Source organism: Prunus avium, chromosome 1, assembly GCF_965620075.1.
Source record: "Prunus avium chromosome 1, drPruAviu1.hap1.1, whole genome shotgun sequence".
Classification (NCBI taxonomy): Eukaryota; Viridiplantae; Streptophyta; class Magnoliopsida; order Rosales; family Rosaceae; genus Prunus; species Prunus avium.
In genome coordinates this window covers 23,537,330-23,549,121 of record NC_142284.1, presented here as the reverse complement: position 1 = coordinate 23,549,121, position 11,792 = coordinate 23,537,330, and positions in this window count along the sequence as shown.

Below are 11,792 nucleotides of genomic sequence, written 5' to 3'. Positions count from 1 at the left end.
ATAGAGTAAACTTGGAATGCCAAAAAAAATTCAACTAAAACCCTGTAGAAAATAAAACCCAAGAAATAAGAAACGGAAGAGAATAAAAAGGAAATATGAAACAAAATCAAGGAAACTGATTGTTGCTAGAGGGTGGGGGTTCAGTGGATCTTAAATCTGTGATGAGATGGGGTCCAAGATTAGAATATATTGCAGTAAGACATCCTTCTTGGGATGAGATGAGATCGAAGATGGTTGTGCATCAAAATCGAGAAAAATAATAGAATCATCCAAACCTTCAAAAAGTAGTTAATGAAACATTAGTTTTTTATTTACATGTCAACTTTTTATTTATTTGTAGTGATATTATATTTCAAGTTTAAGTAATCAAGATAACATCTTATCTTTATTTTTGGTTACATTGGGAGGAAAGAAACCCCTTGGGGTTTCGAACCTGGGTGTCAAGCAGGGGGAAAGGGGGAGGCCACCGCTGTGGTACCTGCTATCTTTATTTTGATTACCATTCATTGACAATTTTCTGTGCATAAAGTACAAAAATATAAATATAAACGTTATTTCACCAAATAATGTAAAATCTAAGAACATGGATTTTAACAAGTTGATTTTTAGTTTAAAATATTATATATACAAGTTGATTTTACTAAAAGAAACATTTGAATTGATTAAGGGTAAAATAAATACAAGTTATAAAAAATAGAAAGTATTAAGTCATACGAATCGACATAAATAAAGTTACAAAGCATTAGATTTTCACAAGTTGGCAATTGCCTTTGATACAAAAAAGTATGCTTTACCATCAATTGCCGAATCGATACTCATCAATTGTCAAATCGATACCCATCAATTGCCTATTTTTCTTTCGCTTAGCCCCATCAAGTTGGCAATAGACAAGCATACAACACGTAATTGCAATTCCAATTTTCGAAAACCAACTACCTGATTGGCAATTTCGAAACTCATGGTTTTACAAGATTAGGGATAAACTTTACAATGTTTGGGAACGCTCATGTCCCAAACGATGTAACATGGGTCTATAATGTTGTAAACCCTTGTTTTTACAAGAATAAGGAGCAATTTTACTTATTCAAGGTCCAACAATTCTTGAATATTGTAATTGAGATCCTTTTCAATGTAAATTAGGCTATTACAATATTATCGATCAAAGTGAACCTTAACGTTGTAATAACAATGCCAAAGCTTGTACATTCGAACCTGAATTTTGTAATCTACAAGTTTATGGATAAACATTACAATGTTATGAAATACTGATGTGCCCAACACTGTAATATGAGTCCTTGATATTGTAAACCCCTGTTTTTACAATATTAGGGATACACTTTATAAGTTTATGGAATTCTCATGTCCAAAACTGTGTAACATGAGTCCTTACATAGTAAACCTTGGTTTTTACAAGAATAAGAACCCAATTTTACTTCTTCAAGGACCGCCCTTACCTTAATATTGTAATTGAGATATTTTTCATTATAAATTAGGCTATTACAATATTATGGCTTAACATGAACCTTAACGTTGTAATCACGATGTAAAATCTCGTAAATTTAAACCCAAATATTGTAATCTACAAGATTAAGGATCTACTTTACAATGGTATGGAACTTTCATGTGCCAAACATTGTAACATAAGTCCATAATGTTGTACACCCATGTTATTACAAGATTACGGATGCAATTTATAATGTTATGGATGTCTCATGTCCCAAACACTATAATATGATTGCTTAATGGTGTAAACCCTTGTTTTTACAAGATTAGAGATAACATTTACAATGTTATGGAACTCTCAAGTCCCAAATATTGTAGCATGAGTGTTTAATATTGTAAATTCTAGTTTTTACAAGAATAAACAATAATTGTTTAAGGTCCACCAGACAAAAATATTGTAATCGAGATCATTTTAATAGTAAATTAGGCTATTACAATATTATAGATTCAAGTAAATCTTAATGTTGTAATCAAGGTGCAAAAATGCATAAATTCGAACCCAAATCTTGTAATCTACAAGATTAAAGATAGACATTATAATGTTATGGAATAGTTATGTGCAAACACTGTAATATGAGTCCTTAATTTGTAAATTCCTCCTATTACAAGATTATAGATACCATTTACAATCTTTTGGACATCAATGTTCCATAAACTGATACAGTGTATCCATATACTGGTAATATCGTAATTTACATCCGAAGGGATCTCAATTACAAGGTTATGGCAAGAGTGGACCTTGAAGATGTAAACTTGGTCCTTATTTTTGTAAACACAATGGTTTACAACATTAAGGATTCGTATTAAAATAATTTGGACGTAAGCATTTCATAAACTTGTAAAATGGATCCTTAAGTTTGTAAATTACAACATTTGGGTACGCATTTACGAGACTTTCCACCTATGTTACAACGTTAAGGTCCACCCTAATCCTTAATATTGTAGTACCCTAATTTACAAAGAAAGGGACCCTTAGTACAATGCTAAAGTAAGTAGACATTGAAGGAGTAAAAATGGATCCTTAGGCTTTTAAACACAAGGGTTTACAAAATTAAGGATCACTATTATACTATTATGGAAGAAGGTGTTCCATAATATTCTAAACCATATCTTTAAGTTTATAAATTACAGCATTTGGGTTCGCATTTACAAGAGTGTGTACCTCTGTTACAACTTTAAGGTCCACCCTAATCCTTAATATTGCAATACCCTAATTTATAAAGAAATGGAACCCTAGTACAATGCTAAGGTAAGTGGATCTTGAAGAAGTAAAATTGGGCCCTTATGCTTGTAAACACAATGGTTTACAACATGTTAGTATGAAAATTGTATTGTCATTTCCTAGACTCTAGCATAGGTTGAAAATTAGTGTGTGAAGAATTGTTACTGGACGTTTTGGCACAACTCATTCAACCACATACTTCCGAGGCACGACTTGACCATATGAGAAACTTGACAACAGGTAAATCATGACATAATCATGCATTCATTATAGGATTCCTAGTTTGAGTTATTTTCACTCAAGTCTTTTTATGTTAATCTTATTCTTAATAGGATTAGATTTTATCTCTTGAGATTACTTTCCTAGTTGGACTCTATTTTAATTTAAGTTAAAATATTATGTTTTCATTATCTTGGACTTGGAAAGCATGTTTCAATGAATATCCTATTTGGCTTTGTTGTTTACATGCTGATAAACATTGTTTCATTGGATAACAATTGATTGTTGGAAAACCATATTTTATAATACAAAAGCTGACGAAATTACAATAGGAATCTAAGAGAATGAAATATGTTAAATGGCAAGAGAGTGAGCACGTGGCCTTGTGCTTTTCTCTTGCAAAAAGGAGTTGTAGTCTGAATGGGTCTTAGAGTCATAGTTGCTTTGGAAGTGTAGTCTCGTGGTTTGCTCTCTAGTGAGAGAAACCTGCTTCGCATAAAGGCATTGTTGTTTCTTTTTCAATCGAGGCTTTTTTGCAATTACATCTTTGAGCATATTGAATCTTTGAGCAAAAGTCTGTCGTGCTTATTTTTCTTTGGTAATTCATCAAGTGCTCCTTTGTTTCTTGGTGACTTATCGAATTTATTCATCATTCATATTGCATAAATATGCATGTCGGTGACTCATATGGTTGAGTGCACCAAGACCGTGGTGGCAGTTTTCCTCCGGCGAGCTTGAAGCAATCGTGACCAGTATTGCGTTCAACATAAGGAGTGTCGAAGATCATCCCGTGACAGAAGTTGAGTTACGAAGAAATCGGTAAACATTATCTAGAATGTGTCTAGGATAAGTGTGTGAGTACTTCTTGTAATCATCGTTCTATAGTGGATTTGTATTGGACTGAGAAGTCCCGTGGATTTTCCCCAGAGGTGGGGTTTTACCACGTAAAATAATTCTCTACGTGTTCTTTTATTTTATGCCCGGCACGTTTCAGGATTGATAAGCCATATCAATCTTGCTACCAAAGTTTAATTTTTGTTTATTGATTATAATATTAAATTGGCATATTCACCCCCCCTCTAGGCATTTTTAGTCATCCTACAGATATTTTCACAACATTAAGGACTATTATTACACTATTATGGACAAAGGCGTTCCATAATCTTGCATTCCGAGATTTGGCAATGACATGTGTATATATATTAATAATATTTCCCTTATGGTTTGTGTGATTAGAATGGTTAAGTACAATAAAATCCATTGTTTTACTTTTAGGTACTTAAATCATGGAAAAAGAGAAATATCAAATGAGAGAGTTCGTTTGGAAATTATCAACGAGGCATTCGGTTTTTGCAAATTGGAATCGCAATTAATGAGTGTCTGTTTGTCAATTACCAACTTGACATGGTTGTGCTATAGCAAAAATTAGGGCATTCAATATAAAATCTCCAAGATACACCCGTACCTTAACATGTAAATTTAAAAAATTCCTTCAATAACAATAAACAAATTAATCTTGATGGGTAATTTTACAAGGATAAAATAAAAATAAACATGCTCGGATCGTCTCCAATATGAATACAAATGAAGTATGTACAAAATTTACCTTCTATTAGGGAATGCTACAATCCAAAACAATGTATAACTACAAAATACCAAAGCCTTCATGTTCTAGGTAATATGCAATTTGCAAACTGGGTGACAATTTAGCATATTGAATGCAATTCTAGTTTTGCATTTTCCAATTACCATCACTCTATTTGATAATTGTAATTCACTCAAAATGTCCAACTAACCTTGAATGACAAAAATACAAGAGTCCAAAAATGGTGTTACAAGGTTTTAAATACAAGGGTACTATAATGTCGTAAATAAGATTTCTAAACTTGTAAATTACAAACTTTGGTTGCCTATTTATGAAATTTTGCACATGAATTTACGTTATAGTTCACCCCAACACATAATATTGCAGTCCGGTAGTCACAGCAATAGGGATCACATTACAAGAAAATGGTAAGTATGGACCTTGTGGAAGTAAAATTGGGTCATTATTCTAGTAAACACTAAGGTTTCTTTCCAATATCCTCCTTGGAAACATGTCGACGTTTTACAGTAAAATGTATCCATTTAATGATATTTTATCCTTTAATGAGTTCAAATGCCTAGTTTTTTAGTTAACTAGTGGCATATCAATGCCTTCATGAAAGTTGCTCATATTCTAGATAATGTGCAATTGCCAACCAATGTAATTTATATGATCAAACGAATATTAATAGTTCCCATCTATATTAGTGAGACTAAGCATAGTTTGCAGGCCCCTATTTAGGTATTTGGCCTCTATGACTTGGGCCAACAAAATAATCTCCATGTGGATGAGTTACATGCATTCTCCTAATTGGGCCGGTCCACATGTCTTGGGGATCGGGATCCCATGGTACGCAATGGACCACCTCAGCAATTTGAATTACAGATGGTGGATCCACCTGGGCTACCTTCTCAGTTAGTCAACGTTAGGCAGCCTACAAATATGGGCAAGTTGTTTAATACTTTGGGCTTGAAATGTGGTGCAAATGTTGAGCGCAAGGCCATCATGATCTACCTCCTCTGGAACTTAAGTCAAACCTAACAACTTCATGGACTCATTCGTAAGCAGAGACCCTATGTCGTCTTCATAATGGAGACAAAAATGAAAAGCGGCAAGATTAGTGGAATAAGAAGAAGGTTGGGTTTTGTTAATGGGTTTAATGTGGATCCTATATGTATGGCTGTTGACCTAAGTTTATGATGGGATGACAGTCTTGGGGTGAAGATTTTCATAACAAAATCTCATGGATGCTTTATTTATTATTGTGGGAACAGATAATGTTGTTCACACTACCTAGGTCTATGACACACCATATAGGGAAGAGAAGAACTTGCTTTCACCAACTTGGCAACTGTGGTTTTGTGGCGGCGATTTTAACAAATATCTATGGAGCCATGAAAAAGAATGAGGGAATGGTTCTACCCACACCAGGCCTCAATTTCTACAGAACTTTATGTCAAGAATGGAGCTTTTGGATTTGGGGTTTGTGGGGCATGTTTACACATGGAGAGGTATGACATGGCATGGCAGTTGGGTGGAGGAGCGCTGTGATAGAGGTCGGACCATGAAGTTGACTAGGTGCATTAATTACGTTTCACTAGGCCATTATGCTCCCAGTACAGAAATTTGAAAACGGTGCGGTACAATGTGGGATTGACATTTTAAGGTTAGTGTCTGAACTATACTGGAGTCGACCGGCTTCTTCAATATGATACATTACCATTTCGATACTACGATTGTTGCTTGCAAATAATAGCAAAATTTGCATCAATTCATCCACTTCAATCTACATATTCAATCCAACATGAGCTAATTCAGCAACATTCAAGCATTATGATCAATAGAATCTATGTAATTCTAATCAATACAACTTATGAAATTCATGAAATATGAATGAAGTGATAAACTAATGCAATTCAATGCCTTATGGCTTACAAACACACATAAATAATGATAGAAATCAATATCAAAGCAGCCGTGAAGGTGTGGTTCGATAGCTTTAGTTGGGAGGGACCTTTGAAGGATGCCAAGATAGTGCGTAATATGGAGGCAAAAGTGAACGACATATGAAAATGGTGCCAAAAGTTGGCGGGATATCAGGTACTAGAGAAGTCCAAGGAAGGAGATAAGAAGGGCCACAGTTAGGTGTTGATTGGCAACTGTCTTTCCTAAGGTTACGCATAAAGCTGTTGTGGGGTTGTTGGCACTAAAACTGAACAGATAGAGATGAGTGCAACTTACAAATGATGTGGACGATCTAGAGATCGATTGAGTGCTAGACGCTGATTCTTCCTGTCCTTGGATGCTGATCATGAATAGAAGGAAGTCGAGACTCGTAAGGTCTATGAAACCGGTGTGGAACTAGCCTAAGACCCTCCAATGCCAAAGTAAGTTTGTTTTCTAAGAGCTTTTGCTGCTGACAATATATTTAGCATAAAAGTCAAGCTGAAAAGTCTTACCCTTGTATTGTAGTGAAGGGGCCTATTTATAGAGGGCACTTGGTACGCTCTTAGTACTTAATTTCGATGTGGGACTCGTGGGAGGGTCCTATGAGGTTGACACGAGTCTTTAGATATTTTGGGCGGGCCCTTCGAGGTTGATTCTGTAGAATCGGTAGGGGGTACCGATTGTGGACTTTGCTTAGGTGGCATCGACCGTTCGCTGCTTTGAAGCCATATCATCGGTAGCCGACACCGATTGTTAGGACCCTTGGGCAGTTGGGGAGTCTCATTAATCCACGTGTCACTGAATGAGTGGAGGGTCAGATATGGTACAAACAGGGGTCAACCATTGTCCTTTTCTTGTTAAGTGTTGCCCAAGGTTCAAGAGGAACAAACGTACTTTTAAGTTCAAGGCGAAGTGGGTGAAGGAGGAAGACTACCTAAGCATTGTTTAGAGATGTTTGAGTGAACCTAGGGCTGGTTAGGATGGAGGAAAAAACTTAACAAATGTAGGGACCAGCTGAGGGGTTGGTGCAAAACGAAGCCTCAAAATAGTCGTAATGAAATTTAATGTCTTAACTTAATGTTTTACGGGATGATTGGGAAACGAAACAGGATGTTATGTAACCTATAATTCACAAGTTGAATGCTTTATAGGAGAATGAGTGTTATTGGAAGCAAATATCTCATATCAATTGGCTTACTGAATGGGACTCTAACACCTCATTTTTCAATCCGCTGATCGATGACTCCATCAACCAAGTCTTAACTTGCCTAATCTCTAAGGAGGAGGTTCATGAGGATGTCTTTCAAATGGAAAATATGAAAGCCCTAGGACCCGACGGCTTCGAGCGTGTTTTCTACCAGTCATATTTGGACACTTTGTGTGCTGATGTGCATGGTACAACTGTTGACTTCCTTAATGGTGTCTTATCCCCTCATACTCTTAATCTCACCCATATTGTCTTATTGTCCAGCATATTAAAGCCTCATCTTATCAAAATTATTTCCCATAGCCAGAATGCCTTTATTCCTGAAAGGCAAATTCATTACAATATTATTAGAGTCCATTAGACGTTCCACTACCTTGAGCTTTTGAAATCTAAAAAAAAATTGAAATATGTGTGAAGTTGGACATGAATAAAGGATATGATAGGGTGAAGTGGGACTTCCTGAAAACTGTGATACTAAAGATGGGGTTTTGCCAGTACTTGGGTCAGCTTAATCATGGATTATGTTAGGAGTGAAATTCGATGTGTTCATCAATGGCTAGCCCCGTTGCAAATTCAAGCCTATGAGGGGCCTTACGTAGGGTGAACCAATGTTACCAGACTTATTTTATTTTATTTTATTGTAAGTGAGGTTCTCTCTATGCTCATTCACAACAATGCGATACTCAACAAACTTTTTACTAAGTATTAAGTTGGGATCAAGCCGCTCAGTTCTCACGCATCTTATGTTCGCAGAATTGCCGCAACATGGTTCTATTACTTGATCCATTTTGTCACGCCTCAAGTTAACAAGTCAATTTGGGTTTTTTTTAAAAACCCGAACTCATTCGTGGATTTGTGCCTTAATATTTGTGAGATTTTAGGTATGTCAGAAGTCAGTAATCTTGGGAATTACCTTAGCCTTCCCACAATATGAGGGAGAGCAAAGTAGGAGGCTCTTGTTTAAATAAAAGAGAGATTGGTAAAGGTGCTTGGGTGGAAACAACAATTGTTATCTCGGGAATGCCACATATGAGTAGAAAGAAATGTCGCAACCTTTTCTATGAATGATCAAGTTAATTTGTGACTGACTCTGCAAAAACATGAGCAACTCTTACCATTTAACATATAAGTTTAAACTCCATACCTAATATAGAGAATCCAATCGTAAACGAAACAGCAACTTATACGGCTCGTATGCTTCCGTGCCAAATCAATCATAATAGCTCGACATTTTCACTAAAAAAAATATAATATTGTCATTACATATGTAAATATATATTTACATTGACAACCATAATAAAAACAAACAAAATTAGAGTGCGCTACATGGCCTACACCTAAATAAGATTACAACCAATTAGACAACAAGTGGGCACTTGTAATAAAGATTTGAGATATCAAGACTATAAAAGTTAAATGATTACACTAATGTCGTGGAGCTAGTCCTTGTGCCAAGAACTCTATCTAGTAAGGTGTTTATGCCCTAGAAGCATTAGAGTATTTTCATTACGATGGGTGTAAATTGGAGGTGTAAAGCCACATGTACATCTAATTTACACATCTAGAATATGTAAATGTAGTTTTTCATCCAATGAGATAGATGTTAAATTTTCATATCTTTTATAAAGTTGATTTTGTGGATGTAAAGTTGATTTTGTGAATGAAATGGACCTTGCACCGCTAGCTTTGTGTATCAAGTAACCTAGCATATGCGCGTTTAGGAGTGACTTTCTCTTTTTCCTCAGTTTTTACCCTACTAGCTTTCACATCTCATCATTTTCTTCTGTGGAGTTCATTGCTTTGGATTGTAAAAATTGATGTAAATGTGGATCAATTTTCCCATCTTCGGTCATTTGTGTATATATACATCCATATACACCTCAGAATTGGAGTGTTTTCCAATGGCTAGGGATGTAAAAATAGGATACACTTTCTTTTACACCCCAACAATGTAGATGCTCTAACAAGAATAATGAAGGCATATAAGTATTTGATGCCTACCTGACAAGTACGTCCCCATCAATTGCAGTTAAAAATGACAGGGAGAAAACTAAATCAATGCAACTGAAATATTACTCTTAAAAAAGGATGTTATATCTTAAATTACATTAGCATAATATTATCTTACCTCAACCATGGAAACCAAAACAGCCACCAACATCGCAATTGCATCTCAAACATCAAGAGTGCGAGAACCCCAGTTAAACAGATTTGGGATCCATAACATGTATTTAGTGATACACAATTGTTAATATCATACTACTTCCACAACTTACAATAAGAGAAAAAATATAGAAGCTCAAGTTAGAGTTTACCCATGAGCACCCCTAAAATGTCCAGATGGTTGAACGCTCAATTGCTATGAGTACGACCATATACACGGGACATAACTACTGCAAATGGCCATGCAAAGGGTACTAAAAATATATGTGCAAATTGTTGAATTTCATTTGGTTTTTCCCTTAAATGGCATAGAAACCTGAATATATTAAATGGTTCTTCTTTAGATTTAGATACAATATAAGGGAGGAACTACAACACAATCCACAGTTACATTAGCCATTTAAAGCTCAATACAAGAAAATTATGGTTAAATGGTGCTATATACATGTGTTATGAAATAGAATTGTCATTGTAGTCAGTCTGACTAAAGCACATATGCCTAGCTTCACCATTTAATTAGCAAAAAAGAATGTTATCCATTAAAAACAAAAGGTAAGAAGAAGTTACATTAAAAAAGGGTTAAAACCTATGACTAAAGGGAATAGACTATCGACCATGAGGTGAGATGATCTTCTAATACAAGGGCGAGTGACTGGTTAAGTCATGAAACTTAGTCATTTTTAACAACATGGCTGCAAGTGGATTGCGTTTTTGTGTTTGAACTGACTACAACAAAAGTAAGTAAGTGACTCCTTGCCTCCATCCAAAGGTGATCTTTAGATGTTGTTGTGACGCTTTACTTACAAAGATTGTAAAGGTTTAGGGATGAATTTAGTCAACGAAAGTCCCCAAAACTTAATTAATATCAACAACATGTCAGTGACCAGTTAGGTTTGGTTAATTTTGTCAAAAAAGAAAGTAGGTTTCAGGGGTTCATTGATTAGTACACAGAAGCAAAAAGGGTTCAACATAATTACATGAAAGAACCCGTAAACGAATGTGCCAAGTCCAACTAGGTATTGTGGTGAGCTGGCTCAGTAGTATGCATCAAATCAACATTAATACCAAGTTAATTTTTTTAAAAAAATTAACGTCTAATTTGACCAATATGCAGGTCATGGAAGGTGTTTTGTGTAACACATAATTAGATTTATTGTCATTACCTACTCCCAAAAGTCGGCATGATAAAAGCTCCAATAAAAACATAGAAAATTGATGCAAGTGAAAGAGCTCTTTGTATAACTCTCATATTATATATAAATCTTTAAAAAGCCCCTCGCACAACAGAAAAACAGTTGTCAGAATAGAATTTTATGTAAAAATGCAGTTTTGAAATAGTGCATGTAAAGATCAAGTGAAAATGTTAATATATTAAGATTAGTTCTATGGTGAACTATCAGCCTACAATTATAAAATGAGTACTTACACATTATATAAGAAGAAAAAGAAAATAACAAATAAGGTCTCATGCTTTTTTGCAAACGCATATTTTCTAATGGGTCATGACATAAAATACAAATAAAGAATATGAACTTACTAGATACGGTTCCTCTATCCGGAACCTAAGAGAAGCAAATATTGCAGGGAGAATAAAGGCGTACCAACTCTGCAATAAAGTGTTGAGGCCATAAACAAAAAGAATGGTATGAATTATTATAGCTTTCTTCTCTTGTTCACATAAAGATAAAACAACTTTTATTAGAATTACTATACACATATAACTGAAACGTAGATTTTGAACATATAGTGAATTGTACTAGTGAATTTATCACAAATGAGGTTAGTGTAAACATGGTAATTCCAATTTTAGTGTATACAATTAGGTTTGATTGGAATAAATAATTGTTTTGCTTACACTCTTGTAAATTTATGTATAATATGGAATTAGTGATACACATATTTAACTATAGATAAGAATTAACAAGATGGGCTCGTGAAGTTGGAAG